The sequence below is a fragment of the Ovis canadensis genome, chromosome 5, assembly GCF_042477335.2.
Source record: "Ovis canadensis isolate MfBH-ARS-UI-01 breed Bighorn chromosome 5, ARS-UI_OviCan_v2, whole genome shotgun sequence".
NCBI lineage: Eukaryota > Metazoa > Chordata > Mammalia > Artiodactyla > Bovidae > Ovis > Ovis canadensis.
In genome coordinates this window covers 38,846,645-38,863,966 of record NC_091249.1, presented here as the reverse complement: position 1 = coordinate 38,863,966, position 17,322 = coordinate 38,846,645, and the positions used below count along the sequence as shown (strand labels likewise).

The 17,322-nt window shown below is 38.8% G+C and overlaps 1 pseudogene; it reads right to left on the bottom strand.

Moving 5' to 3' along the window:
- Window positions 1–613: 613 nt before the first annotated feature.
- On the bottom strand, window positions 614–16,340 carry LOC138931542 (tigger transposable element-derived protein 1-like; annotated as a pseudogene).
- Window positions 16,341–17,322: the final 982 nt, after the last annotated feature.

Genomic DNA, 17,322 nt, shown 5'->3' with positions numbered 1-17,322 from the left:
CAACATGTTATTATATGCCTTCTGATAAGAGGTATAAAACAATCTATATAGTCTTCTGGTCTAAAAGGTTTAACCTAGTTATGTGAAAAAAAAAATTGTTGAATGAATCCAGGCTGTCAGACATTTTACAAGACGACTTATGCTGAACTCTTCAAAAATACGATTATGAAAGAAAATAAAAGGCAGTGACTTATCCAGATTAAAGTAAAGAAACATGATAACAAAAGGCAGTGGGCATATAATCCTTGGAATGATGTGAACTTGAAAAATATACAAGGGCTATTTTCAGAGCCATTGAAGAAATTGAAATGTAGACTGGCTATTAGGTAATATTCTTGCATGAATATGAATTCTGGAAGTGTACAAAAGGCATTGTGGTCATAGAGAAGAATCATGTTTTCTTAGAGGATGCTTGCCAAAGTATAGGCATACCTCACAGATACTGTGAATCTGGTTCCAGACCATATCAATAAATCAAATATCAAAATAAAGTGAGTCACGTGTACTTTTTGATTTCTTGGTGCAGACAAAAGTTATATACTGTAGTCTATTAAAAAACAATGTACACACCTTAATTTAAAAAAATACTTTATTGCTAAAAAAATACTAACCATCATCTGAGCGTAATGAGCAAGTCAGTCTTTTTTACTGGTAGAGGTTCTTGCCTCCATTTTGATGGCTGCTGCTTGATCAGAATGGTCATTATTGAAGGATGGGGTGAATGTGGCAAATTCTTAAAATAAGACAACAATGAAGCCTGCCACATCAATTGGCTCTTCCTTTTACAAACAAGTTCTCCATAGTATCCAATGCTGTTTGATAGCATTTTACCCACTGTAGAACTTTTCTCAAAATTGGAATCAGCCTTCTCAAACCATGCTGCTGCTTTATCAACTAAGTTCAGGCAATATTTCTAAATCCTTTGTTGTCATTTCAACAACAACATTCACAGTATCTCCACCAGCAGTAGATTCCATCTCAAGATACCAGTTTCTTTGCTCATCCGTAAGAAGCCACTCTTCATCTGTTACAAGTTTATCGTGAGATTGCAGCAATTCAGTCACATATTCAGGCTCCACTTTGAGCTCTCTTGCTATTTTCACTACACTTGCAGTTACTTCCTCCCCTGAAGTCTTAAACCCCTCAAAGTCATTGATGAGGGTTGGAATTAACTTCTTCCAAATTCCTGCTGATGGTGATATTTGGACCTCTTTCCATGAATCATGAATGTTCTTTTTGTTGTTGTTCAGTTACTAAGTTATGTCCGACTCCTTACAATCCCATGGACTGCAACGTACCAGGCGTCCCTGTACTTTACTCTCTACCAGTGTGCTCAAACTCGTGTCCATTGAGTCAGTGATGCTATCCAACCATGTCATCCTCTGTTGCCCTCTTTTCCTCCTGCCCTCAATCTTTTCCAGCATCAGCACCTTTTCCGTTTAGTTGGATCTTTGCCTCAGGTGGTCAAAGTATTGGAGCTTCAGCTTCAACCTCAGTCATTCCAATGAATATTCAGGGTTGACTTCTTTTAGGCTTGACTAGTTTGATCTCCTTGCAGTCCAAGGGACTCTCAAGAGTCTTCTCCAGCACCACAATTCAAAAACATCAATTCTTTGGTGCTAAGCCTTCTTCATGGTCCAACTCTCATATCTGTATATGACTACTGGAAAAACCATAACTTTGACTATATAGACCTTTGTCAGCAAAGTGATATCTCTGATTTTTAATATGCTATCTAGGTTTATCATATCTTTCCTTCTAAGGAGCATGCTGTGCTTTTGAACTGTGGTGTTGGAGAAGACTCTTGAGAGTCCCTTGGACTGCAAGGAGATCCAACCAGTCCATTCTGAAGGAGATCAACCCTGGGATTTCTTTGGAGGGAATGATGCTGAAGCTGAAACTCCAGTACGTTGGCCACCTCATGCGAAGAGTTGACTCATTGGAAAAGACTCTGATGCTGAGAGGGATTGGGGGCAGTAGGAGAAAGGGATGACCGAGGATGAGATGGCTGGATGGCATCACGGGCTCGATGGATGTGAGTCTGAGTGAACTCCGGGAGTTGGTGATGAACAGGGAGGCCTGGCGTGCTGCGATTCATGGGGTCTCAAGGAGTCGGACATGACTGAGCAACTGAACTGAACTGAAGGAACATGCATCTTTTAATTTCATGGCTGCAATCACCATCCACAGTGATTTTGGAGCCCCCCAAAAATGTCACTGTTTCCACTTTTTCCTCATCTATTTGCCATGAAGTGATGGGACCAAATGCCACAATTTTGTTTTCCTCAATGCTGAGTTTTAAGGAAGCTTTTTCACTCTCCTCTCTTACCCTCATCAAGAGGCTCTTTAGTTCCTCTTCACTTTCTGCCATTAGAGTGGTATCATCTGCTTATCTAAATGTTCTTAGTGACATCTAGAATGGTGAATCCTTTCTGGAAGGTTTTCAATTGACTTTGTCTGGATTCATAAGAGGAATCACTATATATATGGCATGTATAAATTTATGAAATTTCTTAAATAATAAGACTTGAAAGTCAAAATGACCCCTTGATCCATGGACTACAGACTGTATATTGTGTTTACAGGCATGAAAACAACCTGAAATTCATGTTTATCTCCATCAGAGCTCTTAGGTGACCAGGTACATGGTCAAGGAGTAGTAATATTTTGAAAGGAATCTTTTTTTTTTTTTTTTGAGCAGTAGGTCCCAACAGTAGGCTCAAAATATTCAGTTAACAATGATGTAAATAGATGTTTAGTCATCGGGCTTTGTTGTTCCATTTCTAAAGTACAGTAGGATAGAGTTAGCATAATTCTTAAGGACCCTAGGATTTTCAGAATGGTAAATGAGCACTGCCTTCAATTTCAAGTTGCCATCTGCATTAGCCTTTAATATGAGTATCAGCCTGTCCTTTGAAGCCAGGCAGTGACTTTTCCTCTCTAGCTCTGAAAGTCCTAGATGACATCTTCCAACAGAAAGCTGTTTTGTTTACCCCCAAAATAAGCTGTGTAATGTAGCCACCTTCATTCATTAACTTAGCTAGATCTTCTGGATAACTTGCTGCAGCTTCAACATCAGCACTTGCTGCTTCATCATGCACTTTGATGTTATGGAGACAACGTCTTTCCTTTTCCTTAAATCTCATGAACCAGCCTCTACTAGCCTCAGAGTTTTCTTCTGCATCTTCCTCACCTCTCTGAGCCTTTATAAAACTGAAGAGAGTTAGGATCTTGCTCTGGTTAGGCTTTAACTTAAAGGAATATTATGGCTGGTTTGTTTTTCTATGCGGATCACTAAAACTTTCACTACGATCCTTAATAAGGCTGTTTCATTTTCTTATCATTAGTGTGTTCACTGGAGTAGTACTTTTAATTTCCTTCAAGAATATTTCCTTTGCATTCACAACTTGGCTAAGAGTTTGGCACAAGAGGCCTACCTTTTTGTCTATCTCAATTTTCCATGTGGTTTCCACACTAAATCACTGACAGCTTCTGATTTAAAATGAGAGATATGTGCCTCTTCCTTTCATTTGAAGGCCTTTCACTTAGAGGAGATTGTAGAGTTATTCGTTGGCCTAATTTCAATATTGTTGTGTCTCATAGAATAGGGAGGCCCAAGAAGAGTGAGAGAGATGGGAGAATGGCCAGTCAGAGGGCCATTCAGAACACATACAACATATACCAAGTTTACTGTCTTATAAGGGTATATGGGCACAGTTAGTGGCATCTCAAAACAATGACAAGAATAACATCAAGATCACTGATTGCAGGTCACTATAACAAATATAGAAATAAAAGAGTTTGAAATAGTTTGAGAATTACCAGCATGTGACGCAGAGAGGTGAGATAAGTAAATGCTGTTGGAAAAATGGCACTGATAGGTTTGCTTGACACACGATTGTTAAAATCTCAGTTTATAAATAAAAATGCATAAAACATTATGAATCAACTATACCCCAATAAAAATTAATCTAAAAATATGCACATCAGTGATGTGCAATAAAGCAAAGCACAATAAAAGAGGCCTGTATGTAGGAGTTCTATGCCATATTAGCAACATAGTTAAGAGAGAGATAAAGCAAAAGTAGCAAAAAGATAACAATTTCTGAATCTAAATGAAGGGTATATGGTGCTTATTGTACTCATCTTTCAACTTTTTTTAGGGTTGATGCTTGTCAAAATAAAAATATTGATGATGGAGTAAACTTAGATGCAATTATCATTTTATACATCCTGAACATGTAAGGCTGTAGACACTGGAGGGAGATCTGAGTTAAATTTTTTTTTTTCATGTTCAGCCTTCAACAAAAGAGGCAATAATGGGAAAAAGTCTCTTCACCAAGTGGTGTGGAGAAAGTTGGACAGTCACATGTAAATCAATGAAGTTAGAACAGCCCCTCTCACTGTACGCAAACACAAACTCAAAATGGCTTAAAGACAAACATAAGACATGACAGTATAAAACTCCTAGAAGAGATATAGTCAAAACATTCTCTGACATCAATCGTATCAGTGCTTTCTTGGGTCATTCTCCCAAGGCACTAGAAACAAAAACCAAAATAAACAAATGGTACCTAATAAAACTTACAAGCTTTCGCACAGCAAAGAAACTGTAATAAACAAAATGAGAAGACGAGCTAGAAAACGGGCAAAAATATTTGCAAGCAATGACACTGACAAGGGCTTAATTTTCAAAATATACAAACAGCTATACTACTCAACAACAAAAAAAACAAACAGCCCAATCGAAAAATGGACAGAAAACCTAAATAGACATTTCTCCAGAAGAAATTCAGACGGCCAGTAGGCACATGAAAAGATGCTATCAGCCATTATTAAAGAAATGCTAATTTTAAAATGCTAAATAAAGAATCAAAGATTAAATTCAAATAAATAGTAGTGAAATAAATGGAAACATATGAACTTTTATATATCGTTTTTTAAAACAGACAAAATCAGCAAGATATGAAAAATAAAAGCATGAAAAAGTAGTACTCACAAGTGAAACAAATGTCCAATAAATATATGAAAATATCTTTAATCTTACTACTAAACAGAAAAATAGAAATTAATACAAGGATACAATGTTATTTGATTGGAAAAAATCAAAGAAGCATGAAATATTGGAGACTATATGAGAAATGGAAGGTCTTACAAAATGCTGGCATGAGTTGTTTATTAGCATATTAACTCTAGAGCCATCAGGAAACACCTACTACAGCTGAAAATGCACTGTCCTATATCCCTATAATCCATGTTTCAGTATTTTCCCTGAAGAAACTACTGTACCAGGATAATCACTGAAGACTATTACAGATATAGACATAGATATGCTATCGTATACATTATCTATATGCTATTATATATATTATCTATATGCTATTATATAAATATAATATATTTCTATGGAAGGAAAGCCATGACAAACCTAGACAGCATATAAAAAGCAGAGATGTCATTTTGCTAACAAAGGTCCATACAGTCAAAGCTATAGTTTTTCCAGTATTCATGTATGGATGTAAAAATTGGACCCTAAAGAAGGCTGAGCCCCAAAGAATTGATGCTTTTGAATCATGGTACTGGAGAAGACTCTTGAGAGTACTTTGGACAGCAAGGAGATCCAAGCCAGCCAAGCCTGAAGAAAATCCACTCTGAATATTCATTGGAAGGACTGAGGCTGAAGCTGAAGCTCCAACACTTTGACCACCTAATGCAAAGAAATGACTCATTGGAAAAGACCCTGATGCTGGAAAAGATTGAGGGCAGGAGAAGAAGGGGGAATCAGAGGATGAGGTGGTTGGATGGCATCACTGAATCAATGGACAAGAGTTTGAGCACACTGGGAGATAGTGAAGGACAGAGAAGCCTGGTGTACTGCAGTTCATGGGGTTGCAAAGAGTCAGACGTGACTTAGTGACTAAACAACAAAATGCTACTATAGATGGTATGACAGCATTAATGTAAAATTTTAAAAATATGTATGAAACAATGAAGGCATAAAAACATATCTATAGTAAAAATACATGTAAAAGAATCTACAGAACAAAATAGACTAATAAACAAATTTTAACCTGAAAGAATCACTCAAAAATTCAAAATAGCAGTTGCTTGTAGGGAGAAAAGAAATTTGGGAAACAGAATTGGGGGTTGGAACAAAGTGGCTTTCAAACTTATTAGCAATTTGAAATTGGATTACTAATTCAACAGGATAGTAATTTATGCTGCCTCTGAACGAAGTCAACCAAAACCAAACTACATATTTATATCTTGTTGTTTTCTAGATAAAACCAAAGGAAATGAGAGTACCTCAGAGCCTGGGAATCTGTGAATTATCTTGGCGCACACATGTGGCATCTTAATTGTGCCAGTAGGTCCTTAATTGTGCCAAGCTACTGTGGACTCTCGTGGGGCTTGAACCTCCTGATAGTTGAAATGGTAGCCAAAATAGCCAATCTTTTTAAGTAATTATTCTCACCTTAGCCAAAGGGGTGATTCTGCAAGCTGATAGAAATTGAGGGAATTTTTAAATTATGGCCACATTAGAAAGGCTTGGCCCTCTTTTTAAGAGCAAATCTTATTTTTTGGTTGTCCCCAGTATAGTTCTTACTCAGAAAATACTCTTGGAGTAAAATTCAAGTGTTAACATTCAGGTGGCCTGTCCTTTTCTTTCATTTCATAGTCTTGCCTTGTTCACATTCAATGATGGGTTGACAGCCGATAATCAGTTAATCAATTCTCTGATAGCACACAATTTATATCTCTATTCTAGCAGTTTCAGTATCTGAATTATTATATTAAAATTGTATTGTGTTAAAATTATTTTAAGTGAGCATCAGTTTCAAAATTATTTAAGCTTCTAGTTCACTGTTCTAGTTTCCAATTCGGGCACATTCAGTGCTCAATAAATATATAATGATTTGAATTTTGATTTATTTCTTCCAGTCTCTGTTTATACTACATCATAAAGATAAAATAGTAAACTTCTTGAAAGCAGGAGTATTATCTTCTCTGTATTCTGCTTATACATTTTACTATTCCTTACTTATTTATCTATAGGAATTACTTTGTATTGCTCAAATGATTAAGAAGAATATTTTAAATGTATTTTTCCTTACCAAAGCAAAACTCTCTATGAACCTTCAGAGACTTCCAGCGCTTGAAACTAGTATTCTTTTTGCAGATAACCTATTGCTTGTGTTCCTAGAATAAACCTTTGTAATAAAAAAGCAAATATTCTAGCTAAGCAAGATCGTATTACTGTAGCTGGGCATAGTAGTGTTCGAATAAGCTGTATAAAAACAATTATATTGAGTTCTTTGTCTCTCGGGAACTTTCTTCATCTTTCCAACCAAGACAGAGACCTTGAAACTTTCTCTTTGATCACACACCAAAAAACTTACACATATTTTACTATCCATCCAAAAGAAGTAATTTGAGATCAAGTGAAGAGAAGGAAAATCACAGGAACAAAAAGTGAAATGTTAATATGGTTTTACTATAGTGCTTAAATGAACTTTCTAAATCATGTGAATTTGTTTTATATTGTAACATGTAATCATAGCATCTTTTCAGGCAAATATTTCAAATTGAAAAGCAATCTAAAATCATCACGAGGAGAATTTTTTTAAAGGGAGCAACTGTTTTGTTCAAACAGCTAGCTCTCCTGGGTAGAGTCAAGCAATCCTGTCCCTCAGGGCTGCCTACTAATTGCTTAAGCCTGCAGTGAAGGTAATACAGCTGCGAGTGCCTTGGACCAATAAAAACATTATCATCTAATGAGTGAAGAAAATGTGATTGCACAATAACAAAATGAGGGTTAATGTGTTGTTCAGTGCTCCAGGAGCCTACAAGGGCCAATATATATTTTCCTTTCACAAAACAGAGAAAAACAGAGTTAAAATTATTGGAAAATTGATATAAAAATTAAAAACTACATTGTTCCAAAAAATTTGCTCTCTTGCCAGCCAAATTCTGCCAACTGTCTCAGAAAGTACATGCAACCTGAGAGGAAAGATTAAAAATAATGGTCATGTCTTTAAATTAAGCTAAGAGGTATGATTTTAAAGACAAGCTTAGTTGTTTCTATTTGTTCTGTGGTATGTACTGGATACACATACATCCATGCCTGTGGGCTAAGTCACTTTAGTCATGTCTGACTCTTTGTGAAGTCATGGACTGTACAATGCCAGGCTCCTCTGTCCATGGGATTCTCCAGGCAAGAATACTGGAGTGGATTGCCATGCCCTGGGATGTATGTGTACCCAGCACACATACATGTCTACTGGGTACACATACATCCCATCTCATTTAATAAGAAATTCAGGGGGATTCTCAACTAGGTAGCATAATTACTTAAACTGAAAAATGATGAGAAAATTAATCCCATATACCAAGAAGTAGCTCACATTTTTCAGCTGTCAACCTAGAATCCACAAAGTTTCCCAAATTCACTCTAATAGTTTCCCTTTGAAGCGTCTTCTCATAAAATTCCTTTTGCCCAATTTCTATGGCTAAATTCCTAATCAACTTTAGTCAAGTCCCCAGTTGAATGCTGTTCACCGAACAGCTTTCCCTTCCTTTGAATGCTGGATCTTCTTATGACTCTCCTCAGTTAATGCCCCAGGTTATGGGGATTCTAGAGAAATATTTTTCTCCCTTATTTGAAGGCAAATGCTCTGTGCACAGGGATTATGCTTTAGCTCTGTTTTAAGAGTCACCCTGAAAAATGGCACCCATTACTATCAAAACAAATACTCATTATTTAATACTGAATAATAAGAATTAGACCAGAATTCATACTGAATTTCTGAAATTGAACTCTAGAAAAGCGTTATACAAATATGTTATCTACTTGAGTCACCCCAACTTTCACTCTTCTGTTTCATCTCCCTGACACCTAACAGACTGTCACACTTTTCCTCAGTTGATAGCACAGAGAAAGCAGTGTTTGCACTTGGTTGTCCCTAGAACACCTTACAGATTGTCACACACATAGTTGACAGGTAGCAGGTACTGACGAGCACAGAACAGCCAGACAGTAGGGTGCTTTACTTTCACCTGGAAAAAATTATGATTAGAGAATTCTGTGTGCTTGGTCCCTCAGTTGTGTCCAACTCTTTGTGACCCAGTGGACTGTAGCCCACCAGGCTCCTCTGCCCATGGAATTTTTCAGGCAAGAATCCTAGAATGGGTTGCCATTTCCTTCTCCAGGGGATCATCCCAACCCTGGGATCAAACCTGCATCTCCTATTGTCTCCAGAACTGCAGGCAGATTCTTTACCTGCTGAGCCATTGAAATGATTACTTAAAGGGTTCTAGATTGTTTAATTGAAAATCAAAAGATCTTACTGAAGACTTTGAGGATACTGAGAAAATATCCCTCAGTCATCAAAAGACATTAATTTTCAAGAAACATTCTAATCACAATAGTAAACACAAACATATCCAGGAAATAAAATCCAGTTGACAGTAGTTCTTTTTTGAAACTGGGAATACGTACAAAGTTGCCTTCTGGGGATTAGTGGATGAGCTGTCAGAAATCTGAAGTCTTCCCAAGGGCTCTCTTAAAACTTCCTTTCTATGGTTCCCTGTGACCTTCTCTAAAGACTAAACTCCGCTCTATTGATTACTTGCCGATTTTCCCTTTCTCTTGTCAGTAGTGAGAAGAGGTAAAAAGAGAATGAGACTAAGAAAAGGAGCCCCAAAAGTGTTAAGACTAGATTTCTTAGTTTCCAATTCCCATAAACACTGTTTCTTTGTGTCCCAAACCCTACCACCCAACACTGTGAAAGCAATGTTCATGTTGCAGCCTCCACCTCGATGTGACGAGAATCTGTATAGCACAAATATCCTATTGCTACGGTAACTCAGCTTCAAACACTGACCCTCTGGGCCTTTTCTACTGCTGCTGCTAAGTTGGTTCAGTCACGTCTGACTCTTCGCAATCCTATGGACTATAGCTTGCCAGGCTCCTCTGTCCATGGGATTTTCCAGGCAAGAATACTGGAGTGCGTTGCCTTGCCCTCTCCTCCAAGGGATCTTCCCGACCCAGGGATCAAACCCATGTGTCCTGAGGCTCCTGAATTGCAGGCAGATTCTTTACTGCTAAGCCTCCAGGGAAGCCCCCTGGGGCTTTTTTAGCAAGGATAAAATCCTCTCCCAGAGAGGCTGAATATGCCAAGTAGCTCCAGAGGAAGTCACTGGTGTTCTTTTTAGGGAAATGTCTCCCATTTGAGCTCTGGATTTTTCAGCTACTTCATGCTCACAGCTCTTCTTCTGTGTGGGAGGCACATACGTTTTTAACTCTATTGATAAGCTAAGGAAACCATTATAACTCAAAAAGAAGTATAAACAGGTTTTGGAATTTTTAGATAGTAATAAGGTTGCCCATCACATGTACTTAAAGTGTTAGTTGTTCAGTCATGTCTGATTCTTTGTCACCCCATGGACTGTAGCCCATCAGGCTCCTCTGTCTATGGAATTCTCCAGGCAAGAATACTGGAGAGGTTAGCCATTCCCTTCTCCAGGGAACCTTCCTGACCCAGGAATTGATCCTAGGTCTCCTGCATTGCAGGCAGATTCTTTACGGTCTGAGTCAAACTCGGCAAAAATACAAGTGTTCAATTATAGTTCAACACTACAACAAAAGTTAGATGATTGTTGAAAGTCTTGTGCTTATAAAACATATAAAACCATGGGGAAGGGGGCTTCCCAGGTGGTGCTAGTGGTTAAGAACCCATCTACTAATGCAGGAGACACTTGGGTTTGATCCCTGGTTTGGAAAGATCCCCTGGAGGAGGGCATGGCAACCCATTCCAGCATTCTTGCCTAGAGAACCCCATGTACAGAGGAACCTGGCAGGCTACAGTCCATAGGATCACAAAGAGCTGGACACAACTTAGCATGAATGGATGTACCATGGGGATGTACCATGGGGAGATGCTCACTGCATAGTGCTAAAACAGAGGGATGCAAAACTACATCAATGGTATGTGGCCAGTGCTATACACATGTAGTTGATCCTTGAACAGCATGGGTTTGAACTGTGCTGGGCTACTTCTACACCAGTATTTTTCAATAATTAGTACAATAGTAACAGTAGTGATTGGTTGAACCCTGATGAAGAACCAGAGATACAAAGGAACTGGAGATACTGAGGACCAACTATAAATCACACGCGGATTTTTGACTGCACAGAAGGTCAGCGCCACTAACCTCCAGGTTGATTAAGGATCAATATGTGAATGTGCATTAGGTGCCAAAAACCAGGAAGAAATATACCAACATGTTGGCAATATGACTATCTTTTAATATTCATGGCGATGTCTTTTTTGTCCTTAAATTTTATGCTCTTTAAAGTTTTACAATGAATATGTGTTCACTTTTAAATCACAAAATGAAAATAACCATTGTTTGTTTTTTTAATATACATTTAAATCTGACTATTAAAAGGAAATGACGAAGAAAAGAAATATCAAGGATCGTTGCCCTGAGTTGCAGTGTAGTAATTAAAAGGTTGGGCTTTGGAATAACACTGCATGGATTCATGGTCTTAAATTAACTTCTCTAAGCTTGTGTTTTCATGTAGTTGGATGCGGATACTATATTTCTTCAAATCTAAGATTCCACAGATTGTAAAATATATACACTTTCATTTTGTGTGGGCTTCCCTGGTGGCTCAGAGGTTAAAGCGTCTGCCTCCAATGCGGGAGACCTGGGTTCGATCCCTGGGTCGGGAAGATCCCCTGGAGAAGGAAATGGCAATCCACTCCAGTATTCTTGCCTGGAGAATCCCATGGATGGAGAAGCCTAGTAGGTTACAGTCCACAGGGTCGTAAAGAGTCGGACACGACTGAGTGACTTCACCTCACCACACCCTCATTTTGTGTGCCAATAAGATCTTCAAGTGCTGCCAATACTTGATTTTAAAACACATTCTATTTCAGAAAGTGAAATAAACAAGTCAGAGAATTGATGAATTATGGTAATAATTGTACCTACCTTCATTAGCTTTTGTAAAGACTGAAGAAAATAGTCTATGTCAAGTTCTTGGAAAAGTCCATAACCCTTAATAAATGCTTAACAAATGTAAGCCATTATGGCAGAGTCACTTGAGATGGCTAAGACAAACACTGAGGGTGAAGGTGGAGATTTCAGTCTGAGAGGCCTGAGGAGGGTATGTCAATGGACATTTAGAACAAGAGTGAAGGTGGGGAAGAGCAACTCTAGTCATGGAGACCTGAGGCCATCCTGTTGTTTCTCAACGAAGTATGAGAGCCTTGGGTAGAAAAAGCCTACAAAAAGCAAACATTTGTGAAAATATAGACAAATGGAACCTTCATACGCTGCTGGTAGGATGTAAATTGCTACAGCCACTAAGGGAAACAGTATGGAGTTTCCTAAAAAAATTCATCTGTTAACTTAAGACCATATGATCCAGCAATTTCACTTCTAGGGAAGAAAATCCAGAAAAAATGAAAACACTAATTTGGAAAGATATATGCACTCCAATCTTCATAGAAGTTCTATTTCTATCAATGAACAATTGAATTAAGGAAATGTGACACACACACACACACACACTGGAATATTACTCAGCCATAAAAAAGAATGAAATATTGCCATTTGCAAGAAAGTAGATAAACATAGAGAATATTATGTTTAGTGTAATAAGTCAGACAAAGACAAATACTATATAACATAAGGAATCTAAAAAAATACAAATAAATGTATATGTGAAACAGACTTATAGATATAGAAAACAAGCTTATATTTACCAAAGGTAAGATGGAAGAAGGGGAGGGACAAACTAGGGGTTTGGGATTAACAATTGCTATATATATAATAGCTAAGCAACAAGGATATATACTGCATAGCACAGGGAACTATACCCATTATCTTGTAATAACCTATAATAGAGCAGAATCTGACGAAAAAAAAAAATTCAATCACTATGCTATGTACCAGAAACTAACACAATATTATAAATCAACTATACTTCAGCAAGTAAACAAATCAATAAAAAAGAAAATAGAGCCATTGTTTTAGAAATCAATATTACATAGGGTCGTAAAATGTGAAATCCTCAAGTAACTGAGCAAGAAGTTAAATGTTGAGGGCTGAGGAGAGAAAAAGAGGAAGAGGAAGAAAGTTTGAGGTTGAGTCGCTTCAGTATTACAGTCATCAAACGGTCTCATTTATCTCTAATGTCTACTGAGTAACCACAGGACGCAAAGAACCCTAGAGTTACTCCAGTGTTCTTGCCTAGAGAATCCCAGGGATGGGGGAGCCTCGTGGGCTGCCGTCTATGGGGTTGCACAGAGTCAGACACAACAGTGGAGATGGAGTCACAAGGAAAAGCCACATTTGCAGTCTCTTTTAAAGGCTTTTCGAACAAGAGAACGAAATAAAGACACACATGCAGCGGTATTTGCAATGTGCATGCCTACAACAGTGTGCATAAATTATAGTAGAACTGAATAAAGATAAACGCAAAAGGTGGGCATGCTAATACAAAGTATCATTAAATTATTTCACATTTCCTGAACTGCAACAAGGCTGGAGGAAATTAATGTTTTTCTTCAAGTGCTTTTTATGAAAGACCTATTGTGACTGAACATAAAGCATGCATATTTATCTTTGCTTAAGAGCAACAGTAATAAAAGAGAGTTATTAAAAGCATTACAAAGCAATGCATTTTATCATATTGGTCACTTAAAGAATAAATCTATTATGTTTTTATTTATTCATGTATAGAGTACTCACCAAATATTTACTACATGGGTGCTTAAGTTAGATGAATGCGAAAGTACTGGCAAAGGCTATGGCTAGGGAGTGAAGTAAAGAATGTAGACCAAGTGGGGAAATCCAGTGGAACGAGTCAGCCAGACCCTGGCCAATGAGCCTCTTCAGGTTTAGCGTAGAACAAATCTTGAGTAGAAGCAGACTTGGCTTGGAAACGGTCCTGAAAAATGAAATACTCTATGGTGCCCAGAAATGCATGGAGGTCAAGCAAAGGGAAAAGGAACTGTTGACAGATTTTCCTTTAGATTTTATGCAGTCTCAGCAGGCAAATCAGTTTCAGAGTACAGAACAGTGCTGTTGTAGAGTCTGTAGTAAACGTCAAGCTTATAAATTCTGAAACTCAAGAGAACAAAGCACATCCCTATGGAATACATTATTATTCAGGAAGAGCAAAACCTGTTAGATTCATCCTCCAAAGAGCATGATTTATTCTTTTCAGAAGAAAGACTCATCAAAGTACATCAGGCGGGGTCAAACAGAGTGACTGATAGCTAACACTATGCATAAGCATTAATTTTAAAAGAGTGACTTTTTTAAAGTAGCATTTGCGGTTGTCATTTTTTGTTTTAGCTTTTAGAACAAAATCTTTTTGGTTTTCAAAAAATTAAAGAGTTCTTGACTTCTAGAGTGGAAGGGGCTTCATTCATCTTCCTGTCTTGCTCTGGCCCTTGTAATCCTTCTGGAAGAGGCGAGACAGGTTGAGGTCATGCCAAGCTACTTCTTTATCTGTATTGTCTTAGAACAAAAAAGGTTGTCCAACCTGTGTGTGGGTGACTTCTGCTTTCAATGAGCATTAAGAAGAGCCTTGCAGTGGGTCAGTGTCCCCAGAGGGGAACAGTAAGCATGTCTTTCTATGGGCAGTTATATCCTTTGGACCAGAGGGCACAAACTTGTACTTTACCAATCAAGTGGTATATATGGTTCAGTGAAGTCAAGGTGAAAGAAAAAACACCAACTGAGCAAGTGCAGTGGTGAATATTGACTGACGCTTGACTTCATTGTAGGAGCTAAAAGAAACAAAGGAGGCTGTGATGACTGAGCAGCAGGCTCCATTTTAGAGGGGTAGCTGGCATTTGGCTGCCCCGATTGCTATCTGAGGAACACAGGCCTGGGGGGCCGGCGCCTCTGGATTTTCATGGGCTACTTACCTTCTTGGGCAGGTTGGGTGTGGAGGCACATCAGGTCTGTGCTTAGACGGGCCCGCACTTGCTCTCAGGCTCTGTTGTCACTGTCATAAAATTCGTAATCGTTTTTGAACAAGGGTGGCTGCATTTTCCTTTTGTATTAGACTCCCCAAATGATATAGCCAGTCTTGTTTTCAAAAGATACTGTGCATCTACACTTTTCTGTGATACATTCCCATTTTTAAATACTGTCAATGAGTTCAAATTTTAAAATGTAGTGAACGGTACACAATTGCAAGCTAACTGGCCTAAGAACAGGCAACACATTTCAACCCTGCGGATCATCTCAGTGAATATCCTGGAAGCTTAAAACTTGGAGCTGTGAGCTCTTTGCTGCAACTTGGCCAATCCCCTTATTCTCCGAATGAGGGAAGAGTCACAAGAAATAAAAACAGGAACACTGGCTTTCACATATAGCACCTGCTACACTGGGCCTGTGAGGAGCAGCTGTTGCTGCACGTACTCCCCAAACGAGGAATCTGAGTTTTATGGCATCTGTGACAGTGTGTGCTTTCTGCCTCATCATTTTAATTTTGTGGATGATGGATCTGCCAAGAAAGTTTCTTTCATCTTTTGGTGACTTATATTTATTTTCCCCAGTGATTGTAAACCACTGTTGATTTATTACGATTTACACAGTAATTATCCGAGTACTATCTCTTGAATGAGATGGTTGGATGGCATCACTGACTCAAAGGACTTGGGTTTGAACAGACTCGGGGAGACAGTGAAGGACAGGGAAGGCTGGTGACTGAAGTCCACGGGGTTGTAAAGGGTGGGACATGACTCACGTGTTACTCACGGCTTAGCAACTGAACAACAAAAAACAACCATCCGTTGACCTAGTCGGGGATCTGTACATTGCTATGGCCTGGCCAACTGCAGGAACTACATTATCAGATCCCACCCAAGTCTTTTATGTGAACCATTTCTTTCTTTCCTCCTTTTTCCCAAGATGCCCCCTTTAGTAACATGTTATATGATATAAGAAGGGAAAAAATAGTGTGTACAAATGTGTAATCATATTCTAACATGAGTGTTTAAATCTCTTTAATCTTTAGCATATTAGAAAAGTATGCATTTTGGGGTTATAAGGCATTGTAAGGACTGGCTATTTTTAAGATATTTACTTTTGTGTTGTGGTTCTCCGGTGGCTCAGATGGTAAAGAGACCTGGATTTGATCCCTGGGTTGGGAAGATCCCCTGGAGAAGGAAACGGCAACCTACTTCAGTATTCTTGCCTGAAAAATCCCAGGGACAGAGGAGCCTGGTGTGCTGCAGTCCATGGGGTTGCAAAGAGTTGGACACGACTGAGCGACTAAGCGCACAATATTATGTTGTACTTACCTCCATTTTTTAAAGAATGTGACATAAAAAATAGTCTCTTCAAGAGCCCCAGTTCATATCTGTTTGCCTTTCTGCTCACATTTCTGTTCTCTGCCCTGTTCTTTGGCAACCTGTGGCCTCAGAGAACTCTGGTGGTCATCAATAACTGAAAATGTGCTTTCACAGATCCTGGAGCCAGCCACGATATTACATTTCTAATAGTGAAATTTTATACCCGAAGCTCTTATATAATCATTTCATTCCTCCGTTCCTCAAAGTCTCATTTTCAGAGTCAATTAAACTTTTTAATGGAGTAGTAGGATTTGGAGACAACTTAATTGAAAGATACTGTGACGATAAGACAGGTGTTAATAGGAGTGGATTTGACAGACAACAGAAGAAAATGTCAAAAGCAAATAACCTGTGCCTTGGAAATAATGGAGCCTTAGTCCCATCTAGTTAAGGGTTTGTTTTAATTTAAGCAGGGTTTTTTTGTTTTGTTTTGTTTTTTGGAATGCTCACCCTCCCTTGCGAGGGTGTTTGTCCTTCTCTAGGTCGCTCCAAGTGGTTAGTTGATCTTTCACACCCAGGGTGAGACCGGACTGGATTTCACTCTTGCAGAGACAAAGGCTGGAGAGGGAAGGATGCGTGGCAGACAAGTGTGATGTTTTGGGGACGCAGTAGGATGTGGATGGCGTACTTGCTTGCCATGCCTTCACGATGGCAGCCTGCCGGGCTGCTGGGCCCACAGTGCCCTGGGTTTGCTCCTTTGTTGTTTCATACCCTTTGGTGCCAGCAGTGCTCTGGCAGCTGATACCACCAACAGGTGCCCCTAAAATATCCAGTGGCCCTGGGAAGACAGGAGGAAGCAACGTTTGCAGCCACAGAGGGCCTCGTGCCACCAGTCCACAGGGTATTGGCTTCTGTTACTTGTTTATTATTTTTAAACCAAAGGGTGCCGCCCTTTCTCTGTGGTTCTTTGAAGACAGCCAGATGCCATTGCTTTCCT